This window comes from Ambystoma mexicanum, chromosome 13, assembly GCF_040938575.1.
Source record: "Ambystoma mexicanum isolate Mex_15411 chromosome 13, UKY_AmexF1_1, whole genome shotgun sequence".
Taxonomy (NCBI): Eukaryota; Metazoa; Chordata; class Amphibia; order Caudata; family Ambystomatidae; genus Ambystoma; species Ambystoma mexicanum.
In genome coordinates, this window is record NC_090938.1 from 842,777,996 (window position 1) to 842,802,485 (window position 24,490).

Here is a 24,490-nt window from a genome sequence, read left to right on the forward strand (position 1 = left end):
ACTAAAAGAATTCCGGACTCATGGACAACATCTATTGTAGTGCCGATATTCAAGAACGGCGATAGATCCGATCCTACCAACTACAGGCCTGTCACCCTCTTGGATGTTGTGGGTAAGATCTTCTCTGTACAGGTTTTGAAGGCTCTTTCAAATTGGAGAATTTGCACAAACAACTATGATCGATGGCAAGTGGAATTCATTAAGGGGATAGGAATGACATTAAACCTCTTCTTGATTAACACCTTAAAAACCAGGATCAGGAGAAATAACGTTAACATCTATTTGGCTTTGATCGACCTTGCCCAGGCATTCGATACAGTGGACATGCCTACTCTCTGGGTAAAGTTAAAAACTTGGGGCTGCCCCCAAGATATAAGAGAGGCAATGAAGGCTTTGTATTTAGATACGTATCTTAGGGTTAGATTGGAAAATTATGGAAACCTATCCCGATGGCAAAAGTCCTAAACCAAGGATGTAGCTTGACCCCTGCTATATTTAACCTCTTCATATCAGATATAGAGTAAGCATTTACAAACACCCGTTGCGTCCTGCCTCGATTAGCTGGTGAGCTATTAGGGCATCTACGTCACGCCGACTTGGTGCTGTTGGATCAGATTCAGGTGGGTCTCCAGTGGCATCTGGATGTGTTGGAATCTTTTGTGGAGACTAACAGGTTGAAAAGGTTGTTTGCATTTGCACATTATCATTTTTATTATACTGTTGTAATTCACTCTGTACAGTGCTTTGGCAAAAACACTTAATACATGAAATACATACAAATACTATAAATACAAATCCTGCACCTTACTACCAAAAATCTGCAAAATCGGCAGAATTACTGCCAATGGTAATTCCCCCGAAATCCCCATGGAGTCCTAGGGACTCGTAAAATATGGATTTACACTACCCTACTACCACTTGTAATCCTGCTGTAAAACAGCAGAATGGAGTGGCGGTAACAGTAATTCTGTTTGGTGGGATTTTGGCAAATTTGCTGCCAGAATACCGCCAATGTCATAATGAGACCTGTAGTCTGACAGTAATCTAAATCAGTTGCAGAATTATTCAGACTGTGGGCCTCATTATGAGGTGGGCGGAATGGGATTAACGGTGCCGGTAATGGTGCCGGCCCCGTTAATCCCATTACGCCCTATTGCGAGGTTCCCTCGTAGTACCCGCTCTGGACGTCTGGTTATTAACGGGCCCATTGTTAGCTCCCTCCCCATTCCCTTTGAGCCCTATGGGGGCTCGAATGGAAATGGGGAAGGACCGGGTCCCGGTTCCCTGAAGGAAGAAATACCGGGCCCTCCAAAGTAAGAATGGCCCGGTATTTCCCCGTTCAGGGAACCCGGACACGATTTTGGAGGTAGCCATGCACTTATTAAGGGCATGGCTGACTCCTCCAAAGTCGTAATGAGGCCCCTTGTGTCTGTGAAGATAAAAATCTTTTCAATCAATATTTTAATCAAGGGATTTGAGACAAATAATATTCAAGCAATAAAACAGAATTAAAACAATATCATAAAATTATAATTATTATGAAACGGCATGATATGATATGATATGATATGATATGGCATTTATAACACCCTTATACACAAGTGCTTCAAAGCACGACGAGGCAAGGGCGTAAAACAGAAAGAAGACAGAGACAACGATCTTAGTAGGCCAGGTGACATTGAGATCACTCAAGTGCAGGGGAGGGGGAAGGGAAAGTGCGGGGAGAGGGGGAGGGGCAGTGCAAAACATAGGATCAACAGTAAAATAAATAAGAACTGTAGGTAAAAGTGTGACCAGCTAGTGGCAAGTGCATGGGTAAGTGCAGACATCAAGTGTCTAGAGCTGGAGGGGACTGTAGGGATACATAAACAGCCCCCAAGTGCAGGGGTTGCCCGGGAGGCAGTGCAGGAGTGTAGCTGGCAGGGAGGGGACTTGGGCCCAAGATCAGAGGGTAGCCTGGTGACCAGTGCAGTTTCAGTCCGGAGTACAGCATGGGAGAGGAGGAGAGAAAGCAGAAGCAAAGAGGAAGGTCTTGAGATGCTTCCGGAACCAGAGATGGTTCTCCTCAAGTTTCAGGGAGGCAGGGATGCTATTCCAGAGGGAGGCCCCAGACAAAGAAAGAGATCTATCATCAACTTGTTGCCTGGAGAAGCGACTGACCCTGAGGGAGATGGAGATGGATGAGTGAGGAGCTTGAGAAAGAAGATATTTAGCAAAAAAGAGTTGATCATAATGAAGCCCCAGGCCCCATAAGACTTTGTGGACAATGCAGAGGGTTTTGAACTTAATCCTCGCAGCCACTGGGAGCCAGTGCAGAGATTTCAGCCCTGGAAAGATACGATCCCTGAGCTTGAGTTGCAGAGGGCGAAGAGTAGAAGCAGGCAGATTTAGAAAGAGGCTGTTGCAGTAGTCCAGTCTAGAGAGAACCAGAGCTCTGGAGACAGTGAGCTTCTGGGGGAAGGAGAGAAAGTAAAAATCATCCCCCATCCCTGCATAGCATTCTGTGCTCCCTCTGTTTAATTACAATGAGGTGGAATATACCACAATGTAGCTAGAGCCTGGGAGCTGGAGATGTAAAGCATCTTTGACCTGCCGAGCCTCTGCTTCCTTCAGCACCAGGACAAACCAGGTTGCTCTATGTCATGAGTAGTGGGGGCAATAGACATACAATGCACAATGGCCCTCATTACAACACCGGTGCTAAACCATGGCGCTATTAGCACCATGGTTGGTGCCGGTGTTGTAACGAGTCCGCCATGGTGAAATGGGGAAATACCGCCCCATTCCAAGGTTGGCGGGGCGGTATTTCCCCATTTCCCTATGGCCCTTCCCCATTCCCATTTTTGCCCCATAGGGCTCAATGGGAATGGGGAAGGTGTCAATTACGGTACCGCAAATTGCGGTACCGTAATTGCCTGCGAGGCCCCTTTGTGGGTCCCTACTTTAACGGCTGGTCCAGACCAGCCTTTAAGGTCGGGTCCCGCAAAGGGACCTCGTAGTAAGGCGCTAAGTGGTTAACAGCGCTGCAGCCTTTTACGGCGCCGTTAACCACTTAACGCCAGGGTCGTAATGAGGCCCAATGTCTCTACTTCACCCAAACCACATCCACACAAAGAATCCAGGGGTTAAATGTACCTCCAAGCTGCCAACTTGCTTTTCAGCATTAATTAACTCTTGTGCCGACGGCTGAACAAAAACCTGCCCTAAAAATTAGGGACCTATTAAAGCAACCTAGGAAAGGTACAGTTATATGTCTTCTGATATATTGAGCCTTAGATAGCTTACACATGTAGGAAGCTTCCCTGCATCCTGGAGCCATACATCATGCCTATTTTCCCTTTGTGTATGCTCAGACATCACCCACCAATCTTCCAGACCTAGGCTCATTGTAACCCCTTTTACATAACTTAACCCATTCACTTAGCTACCTCGATCCATTGTCCCAACATCATGACCCTTATCGATATATATGGAGGTGTTAGGATTAAGCAGGATCTTATGCAATTGTCTTCACACCAGCTACCCAGCTTTGTTTTGTTTCAGTACCCCGTTAAGACTTTCGAGCAACTTAGTTTCCTCCCTTATCACCATGTGTGGTTCGCTTACACCTCAACCTAATTAATAAAATATAAGTGCCACAGATAAAGTCCAGTAAAAATATGTTTCTTCAAACAATGGGTATTATGTGATAATTTGATAATTCTATTGACCTGCATCTAAATGTGTTCAAAAGAGAGTGGTGCTCAACTCATCTTTCTTGTATGCCCACTAATAAACTCGAAAGGTGAGGCAGTTGCTCTTGGGTCCATTAACTTTGAAGCATGGAAGAATGCCAGCTGATGTCTTCATGCCTGGCCCAGACTGTGAATCCCAATAGTAGTGTGCTGCTCCCTCCATTGGAGCTGCAAGCCTGACCATGATCTGCATGTGTACCTCCAACTTCAGTATATCGGCAAAACCAATAGGAAATGTCGAATATGCATGGTAGAACATCGTAGCTGCATTAAAAATCATGTCACTACAGCCCCTTTGGTAAAGCATTTTTTTGGAAATGAAACACACTCATGCATATTTTGCAATGGGTCATTCTCAAAAAAAATAGTTGGTATGACTAAACAAGACATAGATCAGAATTTGTTGAATTTTGAACAGAAAATGATCTACAAATGTCAGAGCCATATTAGAGGTCTTAATGAAGGGATTGAATGGCACCATTTTCATGTGTGAATTTTGTTCATCAGATTATGTGTGCATTTTGTCTATCAGATTAAGTGTTTCTGCCTGATAATACAGTGTTCACACATTTGCCGGAAAATGTTATTAGATACTGGCCTTAAAAACATCTTATTTGTAAATACAAGAAACTTTCATCATTTAAATGCTTGCTGCCTTATTTGATGGTTTTCTGATGTTTTGTCGCCACTGTTTTGGAATATGGCCAGGTTTTCTTTTGTTACATCCACATGCAATCCAGAAGGTTCAAGCAATAAATTCTGATGGCTGCATGTTTGTGGAGAGTGGTGTGACTATGTTCCTTGGCACTCCATACTTGAGAAATAGTGAAAGTATCACCCTCATAGGCTTTTGGTCCATTTTTTATGTTTATTATACAGACCATAGAGCTTTCTTGTGATTCATATGTTCTTCTGTTTTTTTATCATTTCAGGAGCACTGTGTTGAGTTTGATTAATAGCATTGTTCTATTTACAAAGAAGTAAAGAAAAGGGAAGAATTAGAACACGCTTCCAGTGTATGCAGTATTTTGTACTGACGCATGCGCAATAGGCATTGTTGTTGCATTATGAAGTCCTTTAACTGAATGAGTAATGTGTTTGAAGGAGTGTTGTGTCCAGACATTGACAAGGGATTGATGCTGAATATTTTCTATCTTTAACTTACTCTAAGAGGTAAGTGTTAAACCCTATGGGGTTTTATAGCTTTCTTTACGGTATGACAGGCACGCCGAGGATTTTTTTTGTAAAGCCATGACGTTTTGAAAGAGTTTTTGAACGCGCTTGTAATTGATATTGTTCGTGTTGCAGCGTAAGCACTTGTTGGAGGAGTATTTTTTGGTGACCGCATTCTAATGGAGTGACTCGCTGCATTCCGTGGAGCCAACTATTACATACAGAGGTACTACATGAGTGGTGGAGCAATAGTGGTGACGGGATCTGGGTTTACCTTGATACTATACCAAGATAGTGTATCCTAATGTGAAACGACCTTAGTTTTGTCTTTTGCTTGGTTGTTGTTTTGATTTCTGTGCAGAACTCTGGACCATTGTGGCTATTTATTAGCAGTACATGAATTGGACAAACTTAATATATGGAGTTTGCAGCTATTTTGGGTGTACATCGACACAAGCACTACTAAAGTCTTAATTGAAGGTATGTATTGTTTGGAATATGTAGGTTTGGTCAAAAGGTGACCTTGTACCTAGTGCCTCAAGTTACACTAATAGTTTTTTGATGAGGATGATTGTGCTACTTAAAGAGTAGTGTTCACTATATTTGATAGTTGATGGTGGTGTTTGTTACTGTTTTTAGGTAACCTCTTCATTGAATTTGGCAACTTCTTGTGACCCTGGATTGCATGGTGGTGATAAAGAAATTTGTGAAAAATAAAGATTCCCCTGAAGAAAGTTCATGTAACCTTGGCCAAGAAGAACTGAAACATGTCGGGATATGGTTTTTGAATAACAACACTTTTAGAGTGTATTAGTGTGTCAAAGTCATTTGTGTGTATGGAATTGTTATATGTAGTAAACTATATGTTGTATTAGTGGATGGGTTCATTATACACCCACCATGTGGGTGCAATTTTGGGTCGTGTCATTTTTAGTTATTTTGTGAATATTTTATTGATTATAAATTTTATTAAAATTGTTAAAACTGTGCATACAATTTTGAGTGTACATTGTCCATTTTTTCAGGACTAGTGTTTAAAAGCGGTCATACATCACCCATTCAATATAGATGAGCTACTTTATGGATTTATTTTTTTGAACCTTTTCTCTTTTTTGTACTAATATTAACTGGCCGATTTATGGAATTAATGTGCGCTGAAATTTTCAGCGCAAGCATGCGAAAGCGTGCGAATCGCTGTGCTAGTGTGAAAATCGCAGTGAAACCCACGCACAGCGATTCATGGAAGTCCGTGCGTGAGGAAATCCTAGGATGTGCGCCAAATTTCTGCGTAGCGCACGCTGGCGCACACGTCTCCAAACAGCGTGCACTAAGCGCACAGCGAAATCGCACATAGCGCGGTGCACACAACAAAAGTAGGAGAAACAGGGGGCGTCACACGCGGAATGGGGAACAACTCATGAAAATGTGGGCATCACGGGGGAAGTACAGGAGGCAAGTGCGCGGAACGCCCACACGCACGTTCAAAACACGTATTCATGGAATCGAATGGGGCTAAGGTGTGCGCCAAAAAAGACACGCTAATCTAGAAACACGTACGCCAGCAGGAAGCAAGCGTACGTGGACCCGCGCAGCATGAAACTGCGCGCAAACAACAAACAAGCACAGACGCCAGGATGAATATACCGTTCCTAGCAGCAGTGGTCGTGGGATACCGCAGGAGGAGGAGGAGGATAGTCAGGCCCAGAATTTTTACGCCCAGAACCACCCTTTTTGGGATGCCTGATGACCAGGTGTATGGGAAGTACAGGTTTCCACTTCACATAATACTCGACCTGGTCAGTGAGTGGGAGGATGACCTCACATCACCCACCCTGTGCTCCCAACCACTCAGCCCCTTGCATAAGGTCCTCAATGTACTGCACTTCTTGGCCACTGGATCATTTCAATGGACAACTGCTATAGTGGGGGGGGTGTCACAGGCCACGCAGTCACGCTGCCTACACCAGGTCTTGGCCATCCTGACTGCATGCCCATCAGTCTGCAGGCACATATACCTGCCCAGAACACCTGCAGAAAGGCAGGCTGTCGTCCAGGATTTCTACGGGGTGGCACACTTCCCCAAAGTGCTAGGTGCCATTGACTGCACCCTTGTGGCTCTACGTCCCCCCATGGCATCAGAGCACATCTATAGAAACTGCAAGCACTGGCATTCCATCAACGTACAGGTAGTATGTGATGCCAAGGGAATCATCACCTCAGTATATGCCAACTATCCAGGGTCCACCCACGACAGTTTCATTTACAGAATGTCAACCCTAAACCGGGTTCTAGAAGCTGGGCGGCATGGCGATACATGGCTGCTCGGTGAGTATAAATGCCACAGCACATGCATGCATGTCCAATACTGAGCAATGTCACAACCGCACTAATGATACCCATCACCACCTCCCCAGGGGACAGTGCCTACCCTCTGAGCACCCACATGATGACGCCAATTTGGAACCCCACCACGCCACCCGAGGTAAGATACAACACAGCCCACATTGCAACCCGGGGCATAGTGGAGCGCACATTCGGAGTGCTCAAGTCACGCTTTCGCTCCCTTGACCGTTCTGGCGGGCAGCTGTTATACGCTCCCCTAGCAGTGTGCAGGATCATAGTGGCAGCATGTGTCCTGCACAACGTTGCAACACGCCGGGGCCTGCCCGTGGACATGGTGGTGCCCCCACATCCCCAACCACATGCACGGCTGCTGCGCATGGGAGGGAAAGGGCACGGGGTGAGGCAGCCCGTACGCAGCTGGTGGCTAATTACTTCACCTAAAATCACACCCCTGTGGAGTGCACACAGCCCTGGCACATACCAGCTGACAATCAATGATGATGACATAAGGGACAGTCAACTGTCACAACCATACCAGCCTGAGATTGGTCACCTGGAAGTGTTACATTGTGTGCATCCCTACCTACACAAACACCACCAATGCTGTGTCATCAAAAGACACATTTCTATGCTGCTAAAATCATTACCCCCTTGAAAAATACAACATGACAACAGTGCCATGTCACCCAACCCATCCCCAGCACCGCCACCCAACACACCATGGCATGTCATGCTATGTGAGAGCAAACAAAGCAATCCCTGAAAAAATTGCACAAGTGTCAAAGTACAGTGTTCTTATTGGAAATTGCCCACACACAATATGCTCCCAGTAATGTAGAACTAACAACACACATGACCAAATACTTACCAACAATACAATGCAGCTACACAACCTCAAACATAGCATAAACATGACAGTACTAAGTTAAAGTAGTGGTAGTCTTACAACCTGATCATGCCAGCACATCGGCCACTTCCAACTGTACAGTGCTGCTGCCACGCAAATGTCCAAGTGCACTGCTTACAACATGAACTCCATCTCCAAAGTAGACGACCTTGTGAAGACATGAGGAAGTAACCTGCAAATTAGGCGAAAGACATAGATGCACAAGCACATAGCAATACACCATGCAGTGTACAATTCAACAAAAATTAGGAATGTAAACACAGTATTGACTACAGACTGCCCACACAGGTCATGGGAGTCCTACGTCACTGTGTAAGTCAATGTCACTTGGGCACACCCTTTGCAAGCCCATGGAAACAGGAAGCAGGAGGGGTGTGTGTCTCACGAACCTAAGCATCAAACCCAAACTCAGGACAAGCCTGCATGTGCCCAGCCGGAATACAGTGGATGCCCACAGGAGCCACACAAGGCAACACACTGCAAAAAAAAAACAAAACAAAAAAAATCAAAAATCAAAAATGGCCATGTGGGGGCCAGGGGAGTGGGGCACCCAGGAGGTCCGAGGACAGGGTGCGCACCAACACCCACCTGTGTGGATGTTGGGGAAAAAAAACACCTCCATGGGCTCATGGCCTGCACGGCTATGCCAATGTGAGAGAACTGCTGCTGTCGCTATCATCACCCTCTGCTGCTGCCACAGGAGGTGGTGCTGCCACAGGAGGTGGTGGTGCTATGGGAGGCAGCCCACGCAAAGCCCTGGTATGGTCCTCCATGGCAGCAAGCATGCGGGTGTGGAAGGTCTCGTTTTGGAGGATTATAGTGCGGAGATCCCCATGCAGCACCTGACGTGATGCATGGATCTCCTCCCGAGTTGCCTGCATCTCAGCTGAGAGCGAACGTGTGAGCTGCTCCAGCTGCTGTTCTGTCCTCAAGTTAGTGGAAGCCTCAAGGTCAACAAGAGCCTCCCTGAGGTGATGGAGTTCTACCCTCAGGGCTTCCCTGTGGCCCTGGGACTCTATTGATATCTTTTGGCGTAGAGTCTCCAGAGCCGCCCATCTGTCCCTGTTGGACGCCAACATGTCCTCCCTGTGTGATTGGCAAATGGAGTCTGTTGCCTGCTGTAGTAGCTCCATCTGCCTTTCAGGGGGGCAATGGAAGTGGCCACCCTCTCCATTGCTTGAGCCATCATCTCAACTGATGCTGCCTGTTGGGTTGCCATACCGTAAATGGATTGTTCCCATGCGGTATTGCCTGGTGGCGTACAGCCACCGCGTCGACGGGCACCACACCTGTTTGGGGCAAGGCGATCTGCGCCTTGCTGTGCCGGCACTGCCTGAGGCTGCAGGACTGCATTCCCCCTCTGATCTGCTGGCCCAGGAACAGGATCATATGTGGTGGAGTGTGACCCTGCATCCGTAACCGCCAAAGGCGGACTTACCAACACTGTCATCCCCATAGAGGGTTCTACCCCTGGTACTGGTGGGTTGGACAGAACAGAATCCCTGCCAAAAACACTTACCTGTGACGCCACATAGGTCTCATCATCCGAATCAGCACCTGAATAGAGGTCTGGGGAGGTGCACCCAAAGGCACCCCTCGACAGAATGTTCTGCAGCAAGATTGGGTTCTCACCCACCACCACACCACGTCCCCCACTGGTGCCCGGTCGTGCCTGAGATTCCTCCTGGGTCTGCACCATCTCCTCAACCACAACAGCATCAAGTGCGTCATCCCCTGCAAAAACATGAAAGACAAAAAAAATGGAAACAGGCATTAGCACCATAGCACACAAATAGGCCTGACAAGCTACATAACCAGTACATGATTTACACATGTCCCACATGACTATAACCCTCCCATGCATGCACTGTCACTGAGTTTGAAGGGGAGCCAAAAGGCAGACACTGAAGACACCTGCATGGAAGAGCAACACATTTGCTGCATGCTGGGTAGCATTGCCATCACACATTGGGCTGTGAGTGACATGTCCAATACACATACATGACACACGCCATCACACAGATGGCACGTACCATAGCCATGGTACATTCCACAAGTACATCCATATGTCAGTGAATGAATACTGTCAGCCATCCATGTGAGATGGACATGATGAGATGAAAAATGCTACATAGTGTGACAAAATAGGCATGTGCCACACACTGCAACACATCCAGTGTACAAAAATACAGTGATTGCAGGCCGATGTACACATCAATGGTTTGTCACTTCAACATGACAGGAAGCAACTATCATGTTCCACATTCAAACAGGCCCCAAAAATTCCTGTGATCAGGCCAATACTCAATTAGCCTGAATGGTCAAATCATTCATCTAACAAGGTAACACATGTGGTACAATGTGGGGTTCATCAATGACAGAAGCATGTCACAAATGTGACAATATGGCTGAAGAATGCGTAGCAAAAGTGGGAGAATTGAAACAATCAACCTGAACGAACACTGAAAAATACAAACAATGTTGTTGCAAGATGCCACTTCAAGGGCAACTGCCGTAATGTTGAGCCAAATTACTAATGTGGGCAGAAGGGATACTGTCACACCCAAATCCAAGGCCGCTGAATGTTTTGGATGAAGCACATGGGTGACCCATACCACTCAGGCACACACACCCTCTCCTGGCACTCAATCAGAACCTGTCACCCAAACAACATACACATGCATTACACACACATGCATGGGCACTCACCGGACAATGCTTCATAATCAGGTAGTCCTCCCACACCTTGGATCTGTTCCTCTGTGACGAAGGCCCCAGCAACAGACTCATGTTCAGTGAGTTTGTTGTCCTCTTGTGGAGACCCACCGCCAGTCACCAGAGTAGCGGCATGATTTGAGGCCAGCTTGTTCTTTGCTCTGCGTTTCAGGTCATTCCACCGCTTGTAGCAATCATCAGCTGAGCGCCTCACAAATCCAAGGGCACTTATGCGGTCTGCGATGGTTTGCCAGTGTGCCTTACGACGACCAGGTGTGGTCTTGCACCCTGCAGTCACCACCATTTTGTGGCTATGTGCCGACACATAGCCCAAAAGTGCATCAAGTTCCGGTTCATTGAAGCAAGGCTTCCTTGAGGAACCGGAGTGTGTAGCCGTGTCTGGGGTCTCAGCCTGTCATGCCAGAGCACCCTTCTTCCTCTTCTTTAAAGGTGGAGCAGAGCCAGAGTGGCTTACGCCGCTCTGGTCAGTAGGGGCAGAATCACCGGTGGACTGGGTAGTAGGAGTGTGGGAATGCACAATGACCATAGGTCTTGATGCAGGCATTGGTTGCAGGGTAATGTTGGCAACGTCAGTTTGATGGACTGGGACTGACACTGTCCTGGCTGGGAGAGTCAGAGCTGGGGCGGATGGAGCTGCAGCTGCCCCTGCAGCCTCCCCACCCTGCATACTTGGGGCAGCAGATGACATAGCTGCCCCGTATCCACGTGGATTGGTGACAACTTGCACCGCCACACGTGGCCTAGACTTGCTGACCTGGAAGTCAGCCAGGGAGTCATCCTGTGCCACAATGGGCAGGTCCAACAGGGGCTGAGCTTGGATGGTGTCAGCCACGTTTCCCTCAACCATGGGGGAGGCATGGGTGTCCCTGATTGTTCCTCCACACATGGGGGCATAGGAGCACCCTGCGAATACCGGCCACGTCCCCTACCGCGCCCACCACGCCCACCTTTTGAGGGTCGGCCACCTTTGCCTCCCTTACTGCTTGGTTGCCTCCCAGCCATGGCACTGATGTTGTTGTGCGTATGGGAGTTGCAGTAAACTATTGTCCTGGGCAATGCGGGTTCAAAGGGGTTGGATACCAGTTGGAATTCGTACCCTAGTGCTCTAACAAGGCTGACCCCTGGGGGAAGATGACGGGTCACGCAACGCACAGGCAACCCAAAATCAAAAATAAACGTGCACGCAACCCCTCGTAGACCACGTGCGTGAAAAAATGAACCCGCACTATGCTGTGGCACCCAGAAACACAAAAATAAGCGTACACGTAATACACGCAGCATACAATGACCTCTGAAGGGGGACGCGACACACGGGGCAAGCACAGTTGCTAAGTACGTGCGGAACTCACTGTCTGCCTGGAAAAAGAACGTGAAAAATATGCGCGTGTGTGCGTTGGCAATACCCCCGCCAAAAGAAGAATTGTACGCTATCTGAGGAGACAGGACAAAAGGAGAAGTGAACTCTGTTTGAGGAAACAGGCCCAACAAAAAATGAGAAAAGAGCTGTCAGAGGTAACAGGGAGTACGAACTAGAAACGCTGTGAAGTAATCGCGCGTGAACCGACAAGAAGTACAGATTTCACCCACTCGCTCTCCACGAAAAGCACGTACAAGGAAATGGCATCCTACACACAGCTTTGAAACCAGCCCACACGTACACGTCAGAGACGTGTGTAAACGCCCACACGTGTTATGTAACCTACGCGCTAAGGGCCTTTGGTCCAATGGAATCGTGTGCGTGTGCTGACGCGCTTACGCGCTAAGGCCCTTTCCTCGAATTACACGCTGACGTGCAAGATTTTCACGTGCCAAATCACTCCGTATCAAGCTGGCCATGCGAAACACACGGAAGACCACGCTCCTGCCCTGAAGGCCATTTTCCTGCCCCCCAGACCCCCGAGCACGCTCCCACCTGCCATCGGCTGCTGCCTGACTGCCTGCTGCCCACGTGCCCTGCTATTTGCTGCCTGCACATCAGCCAGGGGTGCTGTTGCTGTGACCACCCCTGCTGGAACTGAAGACTCCCGACTTGGATACCATCTCTCCACAGCCCAGCCCCAGGACCCAGTTGCCAACCCACACCTGCCCCTGGCGTTGCCATGTCGGGCACACCACCATCTGAGACCACTGGCAACCCCCAGCCAGAGAGGCAGAGGGCCACCAGCTTCACTGCCACCGAAGTTGGTGTCCTGGTAGAGCAAGTCCTGGGGCAGTATGATGCCCTCTTTGGAAGTTTGCGCGCCGACAAGGAAGGACGGACCAGGATCTGGACGGACATCGTGACTGCCATCAACGCGGAGGGGGTGTCAGTCCGCAAATTCAAACATGTCAAGAAGCGCTGGGAGGACTTCAGGCCCAGGACCCTCAACAAGGCCCGGCGCCTCTTGAAGGCAGCGGATGCTAAGGGGCGCCGGGGCCACCTTTCGGAACATCAAATGAGGGTCCTGGAACGCATATCCCCAGCGCTCCACGTCCAGGTCCTTGAGAGGCAGACCCGTCTGGAGTCGAGCGGTAAGTGTACATGCATACTGATTGTAAGCTGTGCGTGTGGTGGTGTGCCAGTAGTGTGCAGGTTGCACATGTGGTTTTTTAGGGCCATGTCTGGATGTGTATGTACAGGGCCGTGAGGCTAACACATGCAAGTCCTCTCATGTGTGAGACACATGGATAGTGCATGTATGTGTAAGCTTGCATGCCAAATGCAGATGTGTGAGCACACATGTTTGAATGACTGTGTATGTAAATTGGCATGGTTGTGGTGTCACACATGGATGTCGGTTCCACCTGCATGTATCTCCACCATGTACATGTGCATGTGTGTGTATTTCACAAGGGTGCAACAGTGATGGAACATGGATGCTTGGGACACTGATATGGAGAAGACTGATTGCCAGATGTGACATGGATGCCGATCTCATCACTGCGACAGTTGGTGGAGGTGTACACATGCATGTAAGTGTGGTGGCGTGTGTGCATGTCTAGTGCACTCCCTGTGTTTCATGTGATGTCTGGCTCACCTTTGGCTGCTCATGCTGTTGTATGTGTATGGATGGTGCTGGCGATTGCCATATGGCTGTGGAATTGCTCATTTGTGTGAGTTGACATGCCATGTGTGTTGGGGATTGTGATGTCATGTCTGAAGTTTGACACTGCCACTCATGTGCAACTGGCATGTGTGTATCAGTCCATTGTACAGTGTCCTGATGCCTCTCTCCTATCTCTCCCTGTCTGCAGCGTCAACTGATGAAGAGGGCGGAGAGGGTGCTGTGGAGCACAGCGGCGGGGATCACACCACCAGCCGGAGACGCAAGGCCCGGCTCCCCTCCCAGGTTGTGATCTCGTCAGGGAGTGAGGAGCCCGGTGCCACGTCCCAGGCTGCAGCTGCCGAGGGTAGGCCCAAGAGGCGGAGGTCGGAGTTGGACCCCTCGGCAGCAGAAGGGGCAGCTGAGAACCCACAGGGTCCGTCGAAGGAAGATGGCACGGAGTCATCCAGGTTGGTGGGGGGTTTGGTGGAGGAGGAGGCCGCACAAGGGACAGAGACGGGGTCTGGAGGTGGGGATTCCACTGGTGCCAGTGGTGCAGTGCAGGGGCAGGGACGGGAGGCAGCACAGGCCGCCGCGGAGGTGCCTGTGTGTAATCCTGTCCCCGATCCTGTGACTGCATCATCCCGCACCAGCAGAGATGCCTACGTCCAGACCCGTTTTCAGGGAGGGTATCCGCTTACAACAACTGGCCTTCCTCTCCCTGCGGACGTGGCTATCCGGGACCGGGTTGAGCCTGTCCTGGGTGGGGTGGCGTTGCGTCAACGGGACATGCAAGGTGACCTGCAGCCTTTTCATGGGGAGACTGCACGTCATCTCGAATGGCTCGTTGACCACGTCAGCCTACTGGGACAGGTCACCCAGGCCGGATTCCTCCATTTGCTGAACCTTGCTTCGACCCAATCCTCACCTGAACCCCCTATGCGCCAGTCGTCCTCCTCGCCATCTTCCCACCCATGTATCACCTGGGTACCCTGTGGAGCTGCCTCTCACCGTGCGGCCAGGCTGGTGGAGGACACATCCCTGCCACAGTCGGGAGTCGGACGTCCATCAGGGGTGGCCACCTCAACAACTGCACCCCAGCCGGAGGAGAATGTGCAGGCAGCAGGAGCCAGGGCACGGGCACAGGCACAGCAGCAGCAGCAACAAGGTGGGAGCCATGATGGCTCGGGGCCTTCAACATCGGAGGGGCAGGCATCGGCCGGAGGGCAGGAGGACCCAGGACGGGAAGTGTCTTCCATGTGGCAGCGGTTAGGCCATGCTATAGATGCGGAGAGGCAGCAGGCAGAAGAGGCACGGCTCACGATGGTCAGGGCAGAGAACTCCATGCAAAGGGCTCTGAGGCGGGCCGAGTGCCTCTAGGCAATTCGCAGGGACCTGAAGGTCTGGATGTCATCATCCCTGCGAACCCTCGGGGCCATGGAAGAGGACCGCCTCCGGGACATCGAGCAGGAGTTCGATGATGCCCTAACCTGGGAAATCAGGAAGTGAGCCGTCGGACTAGCCCGCTGCCATTGTATATAGTTAATTAGTGTTAGGTTTCCTTTTGGTTTTCATTTCATCTGGGGCGCTTGGACAATGCCCCACCTTTTTGTATATAGTTGTTCATTAGGTAGGGTTTTTGTAGGTTTCCTTTCAATGGTTGGGCTCATGGACCCTGGATTTGTACTTTGTATATAGTTCTACACTGGATTTCACTTCATTTAAGTTTCTTTTTTACCATGGATCAATGGATGTGTCTTATTTTTACACTTTGGATTTGGTTGGACGGACAGACTCTTTGGACCCATTTGCTTTTGGATTGATTTGGATTCTGCTTTCACACATTTTCTTTGAATATTTTGGACATGCAGCTTTTTCTTCATTATTTCCATTATTTTGTGATTTTGTTTTATTCATTGGGTTAATTATTGAATACACATTTATTATATACTTTACTGATGTGGTCTTATCTCATGTTGATCTTTTCACAGTCATGGTGACATTGCGTGGGTCTGAGGGACATTGATTCATGGCCATGCTGGTTATATATTTTCCATCATGACTTTGGGAATTCAATGTGGGGTGTTTGGACTGGGGTGGGATTTGGGTGGCCATAAAGGGCATGGGTCTTGAGTGTGATGACCTGTCGGGGGGGACATGAGTGGGGGCCTGCTGGCAGGTGCCCCTGACTGCTGAGGGTGGGGGTTCAGGGGGACATGTGTGGGACATGAGTGGGGGTCTGCTGGCAGGTGCCCCTGACTGCTGGGGGTGGGGGTGCAGGGGGACATGTGTGGGACATGAGTGGGGGCCTGCTGGCAGGTGCCCCTGACTGCTGGGGGGTGGGGGTTGTGGGATGTTTTTACCCATGCATCCAAGCCCTACCACAAAACTGTGCATTACTGGCATTGAAAACATCATGATGGCCAGAACTCCCCAGAAAGTGCAAAGGGAAACATGAATAATAGGCTGCCACCCATTTTTGCCAATGGTTGTGAGCACAGGAGGGCACTGCCTAAAACCACCATTGGGCTACACACACAGTAGCCTGAAACCATTGGGAATGGCAATGCTGATTGCCAAAAGCAACCCAGAGCTGTTGGGAATTCATTTTCTTGATGTCAAAAATTTGCTAAGATCATGGGCCCGGAACCACCAAACAAAAATCCAACTATGGTTGAGTGTTTTACTTTACTCTACTACAGATCCACATCAATGCCATGTCAAGCAAGGATCATATACAATCAATTCAAATCCTTTCCTTTTGAAATGTATTAATTCAAGACAGCTGTCAAAAATAGGTGCAGTACAGGCATTGGACACTGACCGGCGCTGGTGCTCTATAAATCCTGACAGGAGAGCTGTCTTGCAGAAATGTGCAGTGTACAGAAGGGTGTCTTATGTAATTAAAAGTTCAAAAGACATGCCTTTCCTGAGAACTCTTAACACCCCAGAGACCCACACCAGGAGGCAGGATATCAAATGGCCCTGTTGATTGAGAGGGAGGGGATGTCCCTGAAGCCTGCTGGACCCAACACAATAGACCCTTTCAATTGAATGGAGTATGCTGATTTGGGTGTGGACTGTAAACAGAGCTCTGCCTGAAAGAGAGACATGTGACCATCTGACTCCCCAAGCTTCTGGGGGCGGACCCAGACACTTTGTGAATTGAATTGAAGGCAAATATATGTTTTATAAAAAATACTGATAACTAATTGTAACCAGATGACAGAAATGTACAACTTTGAGATTCTTAAAATGACAATTTTACTCACGGTTCAAGGCTCAGCTGGTCGCTCTGTGACGTTCTGAGGCCAAACCCCGCTAATTATTAATACTGCAGACACTGTGTGTTTGCTAGAGACACAGTAAATTACTGGAATATGTGTAGAGAGATGGTGTACATCTGTGTAATTTTTGGTAAAAATCCAATATTGGAAAACCAACCAAAAAGCGCAAAATGTTGTAATTTCTTAATCCAAGCTCTTAGAAACATCAGAGTTGGACCAGAGACTACCTTATGTGATATAGGATATGTACATGTAATGTCAACCACTTGTGTATTTGGGAAATATGTATAGTTATGAAAATGATTTTCTAAGGTAAAAGCAAAGGGGAGTGTTCTTTCTTTGGAGCCATAAACATGACACCTGATGACATAGGAAGACTCACTACTCCCTTCTCAAATCAGGTCTAAGAGAAATCCTTGACCTATCAAATCATGAGTGGGTTGGGCATAGAAAGTTAGCATCCACACCCATTTTCAAAAGACATAAAAAGAGCCACTGGAAGCCAGACAGGGACATTCATTTTCCAACCTTCAACTGAATTCCTGCGCAGCACTCTGACGGAGAACTCCAGAATCCAGAACTCCAGAGATCCAGTCTAACTACAGAACAAAAACTCCAAAGAGCTGAACTCTTCAGCAGGCCTCAAAATCTTTTGCAAACTATTCAACCACCGGGCTGTGCGGTTTGCTGCTTGCTAAGAGTCCTGTGTATCCAGAACAGAACCAGTAACCAGAAAGCAGTGCAGTATCCAGAATCCACTTGATCCAGACCAGCAGAACCAGAGACCCAGACCAGACCGCTGTGAACAGAACCGGTGCCTGATTGACCCACCGAGCAGAGAGAACCGCAGCTAAACTTGTTGACCAGATCTATGACGAGGCCATTCCTTTTAAATGTATAGTGTGAGTACCCGGCTAGAACTGTGCAGAACCCATCTCTTAGCTTAAAATAATCTGATTCAAAACATTTGAACCTGTTTAGAACTGCATAATAAGAAGTTGTGTGTTCCTCCTGTTGATTCAAACCTTTGAAAGTGCATCTGTCATTCCGAAACTGTAATTTCATTTCTGAAAAACTACCTTTATAAAATCGTTCGTATCTTTGGAACCGTGCATCCTAGGAATGGCATTTTTTTGTAAAGCTAAGATTCTCAGCTTTCCAACAAGCTCTAAACCCACTTGCTACTCCTTATAGCGCCTCCGTAATTGCGCTCGACGCACTCGAAAAAAAGTGCTGCGATTTGACATTTTGCATCATTTCAACCACGTGTAGAAAGATCTGTCCTTTGCTTCCATTACTGAAATCCGTTTTCAACCTGATAATCCCTCATTAATCATTGTTATTGTGGACCTGAACTGATTTAAAGTATCTCTCACTCACCCTGAACCTCTAGAGGGAATTAAAATCAATTTTAGCATATTTCACTCCCTTGCAAATCACCTGAAAGTCTTTCACCTGTGTTTCAAAATCATCCCTGGTGCTATAAGCTTGCTGGGGGGAACTGAATTCGTATTGCACTGTGATTGTATTCCTGAAGACTGTGTGTGTTACTTCCATCTCCTTACATTGCATAGGGGGTGAGTGAATTGTCAGAGAAAAAGTGATCATATTATCTTTTGCTGAAATCATATCAAGTTTATTTCTGTACTGCATTTTATTCATCTTTGCATCTCCTTGAAACCATAAAGCATTCTCAGCTACCTTATCCTCTATACTACTCCTAAGTAATTAAACCAGCGTGCTAGTATAACATCATCCATTGTTGATCACTGTCATATGTCTAAGTGTGGTATCAAATATTAATTTATTATAAAAGTGTGATATATATATCTATTGTTTAATTTTTCAAATAAACCTTTTTAATTTGCAAAACAAACCTACTTCTTGGTTCAGTGGGGTCAGGGGGATTCTAAGAGAGGGCGTTATACAAGGGTTCATCATCCAGATTATAACTTGTCATAAAAATATATAAATAAGGGCTTCCCTTGAGCAATCTCAGACAAGGCACTGACTTAGTGGGAATGCTTGATGGAGTCATTAACAGAGTTGGGGCTCGTAGCCAGGGATTCTGGATTAGACCTACCGCTTGTGCAGCTTAATACAGTGTACTAACTGATAGGATACATAAATCCTGTTGGATCACCACGCTGAGGTACGCTGTGAAAACACCCCTCAAAAAGGAAAGCTCTAAGGAAATGGTCTGTATTGCAAAATAAAATACAAACTTCTGTAAGTCAGGAAGGAAATCAACTTCCAGAATGACACCACTGATAGACATCAAAATAGCCAGAGAGCACTTCTTACATAAGCTATTTGTGAGAGGTGAGTGGGCTCATCAGGACCAGGCGGTCTGGTTGCAGGCAATCGCACCCCAGATCACTGGAACAGGGTCAGACACATGGAGAGATCAGGGTCCATTACATGTGGCCCTGAGTGAACTACATATGGATCCTAAAGCTAAAGATGAACACGACAAGATTGTCAGGATAGCGGCATATTTGTACCTATATATGGGAGCCATACAGGACAAATGTGCTGAAGGCCAAGATCTGGCAAATAGGCAACAGATGGCGTTAGAAAAGGCCCAATCTGACCTGGTCTTTTCTGAGCAGAGGCTGCACAGGAGCCAGGAGTCAGAAAATGATAGTAGACAGTACATCATTAAAATAAAGGAGGATATGGATATCCTGCAACAGAAAAAGGCTGACCAGGATACCAGAATTGTGGCTTTGCAGAAGGAGCACCAAGACAGTTTGGACTCCTTACTGCAGTGCCAGAAAAAGCTGGAGCAACAGCTCAATTTCAACAGGGCATGCACAGAGCGGGTAGCCACCCTGCAAATCCAAATAGGCAGAGAGAAAGAGGAAAGCAATACATTGATTTTGAAAGACCTGGATACCCAGGCAGAGTTTGATGAAGAGCGCCAGAAAGCTGGTGCCCTTAAACGGCAGAGGGACGACCTGGCGGCACAGATGCAGGCTCTTACTCAGGAAAGGGATACCTTAGGCCAGGAAGTCTGCCACTTAAAAAAGGGAATGGAAGAAAATCACCTGGCCATCCAGGGACTGGGTGACCTCCAAAAAGAGCATCAGAACCTGTTGGAGCACACCAGGAGGGTGGAAGATGCTCTGGCAAGAAAGGCGCAGGCCAATAGGGATGGGACTCAGGAGGTAACCCTCCTGCAGCAAAGACTGACCCAGTGCTCCAGGACCAATCAGGAAACGCAGAGAGGGAATGAGGATCTCTGCCAGCACAATGACAGGCTCCAGCAACAGATAGCCATGCAGGAGAGACTGATAGAGTCTAGTAAGGCCTTGGTTGAGGAACTGAAAGCCCAGGCTCTTGCATTGCAACAGGGAGCAGGGGCTGATAGAGATGTTGTTCGCTGGGAAAGGGAAACCCCTGAGCATAACCTCAGGAGCCCTAGTACCAGAGGCCTCCACCTCTCCCAGTTCCTGGATTCTGCCACCCCCATGTCCCCTGGCGCACATGAGCACAGGGCCACAGGGATGGCAGATTACTATCCAGTCAAAAGTATGGGGCTCATAGGCCAGTACCACCCGGGAATTGAGGGGAGGGCTTCCGGGTATTGGCACCCCAGCACAGTGCAATTTAGTGGGGAACCCCAGGAGAGTAGGCCCACTAAGGGCATCCTGAAAACCTCTGCCCACTTAGGTCAGTGGGGGTGGGGGGTACCTATCAAATCCTGGCAGCAAGGAGGGATCTGAAGACTCCTCTGAGCATCACAGGACACAGGAGACCAGGTCCCCACATTCTGACAGCCATTCCCAGGCTCACAGAATCCGGGAAAACCTGGAAGATCAGACGGGCACATCTGGGAGCAGTGCTTCTGAGTCAGAGGATGAATGGACCAGGGTTACCCGAACCAAAAAGGCCAATAAGGCAAAAAAGGGCTTGCTTAAGGACCCCTTAAAACAGATTAAGGCAATCAGGAGTGTCATCACGCCTTATCACAAGAACTCCAAGTATTCTGTTTGGGAACACTTGGTGCTCTTTGAGCAAATGATTGAGACTTTCCATTTGAAGGAGAGCAGTAGCTGCATCCACTACAACAAATGGACATTCTCTCCAGAATACTCCAGTTTATTTGCGGGGCTGGAGGACCAAAATCATTCAAGATGGTCCACCTATAGGGTGGCCATCTTGAAACATTTTTCTGTTCATAGAAATCCTCAAGAGGCTTGCAAGGCAGCCTACAATTTGCAATGTGGGGAGGATCAGGCCACACAAGAATTTGTGCAGGAGTTAAAGTGTGCTTTTGTGCAGACTACAAAAAGGGTGCGCACCGACAGTAAGGAAGTTGTTAATACGTTTTTCCATGCCTTACCCAAATACATAATGACCCAGCTTGTGAGAGATTTTCACGAGAAAAGATCTTTAGACTGGGTCATTGAGCAAGCCACCCGCATCTATGAGGTGCAGAAACCGGTGGAAAATAAGAATCAGCCCAAAAAACCCAAAACCAACAGCACCCCTGCTGCTGCCAAGGTGGCAGAAGTAAAGGTTGCCACCGTTTTAGATTTGGAGATGGGGGGACCTAAAAACCTGCCTGCACCAAAGAATTCTAAGCCCAGAAGGCCCTTGGGCCAGTCACAGACAGGGAGTCAAGGAGGTAGTCCCACAAATGGGGTCCCTCGCTCCCTTGACTATGTAAGTCCCTGCTATAAGGGAAACAGTCCAATCCTGGGTTATGTGTGATCCAACCAAGCGCCCGACCCAGGGAACTTCCCTCCACACTTCCCCCAGGAGGGCAGAAATTCACCAAATCCTGGGCAGAACTTGTTCCCCAAGTATCCACCCAACTTCCAGCCCCAAAATCATGCATCCTTCTTTCCCCAATTCCCTGAGCCCAGACAACCAAATCCGGGAGAGGGGAGGCTAAGGGTGGAGGGGTACCCAAATCTTCCCAACCCGGGGTATTACCAGAGAAGGGATAGCTACCCTTCCCGGGACCAGCCCAGGGGAGAAAATAGGACCCCGTATCAGCCTGAGCGCGTTTCACAACTTGAGCGCCAGGTTCAGAACATGGCACAGGATTTGGGCCGCATGCCGAGGGCTCAAAAGAACCCTCAGATGGGCATGTCAGCGTAGAATACCCCAAACGCTGGACCTGGTGCTCCAGAACAATGACGGGGGCAGCACCCCGACAACCCACCGGTTCCCAGGGAGGAGGCACAAGAGGAAGGGGGGTGTCCAGCCTTGGAGGAAGCTGCCTTCCCCACTTGTAAACAGCCCCTGGAAACCCAGGAACTGGAAACAAAATCTCCTACCCCTGAAAGTCTGCCACCCAAGGAGCAGAGAGGAGGTAGGAGAAACAAAGGACCCAAACAGACCCATTTTGTGGAGGAGGAACAGGTCTTCCTATTTGAGGGAGAGGGATCCTGGGAAAAGGATCTTCTCCTTCAGAGATGGGGGAACTCCTCCCAAGGAAAAATGGGTCCCAAGGGATTCCAACATAGACAGGGTAGATGTGGGGATTGAGCTGTCGCCGCCCATCATTCTATCCCAGAACAAACAAGACCGAAAACCCCTAGTCCAAACCCATCCTGTTGACTGCCTCCAAAAAGGGGGGGGGCGGCCCAGAACCGGAACCAGGGAAACCCAAAAACATTTCAAGTTGCCAACTTTTTCTTGCAGATTCCCATGACTCTCCACAGAATTCTGCCCAAATCTCTTCTCTCACAATGTCCAAAACCAGAAAAGTAGCCCACCAGTTGTCCAAAAATGTGCATTATGTGTGCCCCCTTGAGGAGAAGGAGGGAAGATACTATGCCCCGGTACAAGTACAGGGGCAGGGTACAATTTTGGCACTGGTGGACACTGGATCCCAAGCTACCCTTCTGTCCAAAAGGGCATTTGATGAACTAAATGCAGGAAGGGGGGAGAATTACCGTATTCCTCTCACCACTGTTCCTGGACAACTACAGAAATTTGACTGGAAGGAAATTCCCGTTGAGGGGATTGCGGATTTGGACATCAAAATTGGGCGACACAAGGTGAAACACCCGGTCATAGTAGTGACTCCAGAGGGCAACCCTTGTTTACTAGGGAATGACCTCCTGAGAAGGTTGTCACCCCTAATAGATTGCGTAAACAAGGTCCTCTGGACCCAGACTAGCCGACCAATAAAATTAAAACAGAGCGTCAACCATGTTAGTTTAAACTGCACCTGCCACATGGTTGAACAAAAATCTGACCAAGTAGAATTTCACTTCCAGAACAACCAAATTCCAGACGTGACAGTAATAGCAGTAGGACAACAAACTGGTGATGGGGGGTCCTCTCTATTTCTGAAAATCAACCTTCCCTCCAGTTTAAGGTGGTACTCCACACTGGAAGGAAATACTCTGAAATTCTTTACTAATCCACAATCAGAAACTCCCACTCCGATAGTCCAGAAAGATGTGAAATCAGCTCAGAGCCTGGCTGATATTCAGCAAATTGGAGAGCAGTTGTTCATCCCTGTTCAGTTAAATGATGGGAAGGACTCTGTTCTCGCTCAAGTGTGTGTGAAGAACGGTAAGAGCTTCATCAGCGAAGCCATGTTCCGCCAACTCCCAAAAGATCCAGCCATTCCCACATTCAAATTGATAGACAAATGGGAAATGGACCTGGAAGCACCCAATTCCAAACATCTCCTGCCAAGCAGGTGTATGCTCAAAATCTCCATTGGCAACAAGAGCATAGTCCATAATTGTTGGGTCGTGCGAGACGTCACTGCCGCCTTTTACTTAGGCAGTGACATTCTCAATCGCTTTGCCATTAGTTTGGACCTAATAAACTTCAAAGCTTGGTACCGATTAGCGGATAATCCCATGGGCTTTGATGATCCAGAAAAAGCATTTAGGTCAGCTCAATTGCTACCTTATGCAGTTGAAATTCAGATTAAAGACGAAGTCACCATCCCAGAAAGGACCTGACAATTCTCCCTGGAAGTGAAAGTTAAAAGAGGACAACAATTGAAAAAACCTGATGCTTATATTCATCTAAATGCTTCTCTTCAACAGCAAGGGTTGGGGGTAAACCCAACACCATTAGTCAACATAGAACATGACACCATTCCAATAGAGGTGGATAACAGCGACTTAAAGAGTATTACTCTAGCCGCAGGCACCATTATTGCAATGGCGGTTGATGACCGACATTTGTCCATTGATTTAGGAAATTAACTGTTAGGACCAATCCCCAAGGACTGTTTTGACAGTGACAGTGATGACAATACAACACCAGACAGGATCTTTACCCGGCATGGGGGGAACTTCCTGG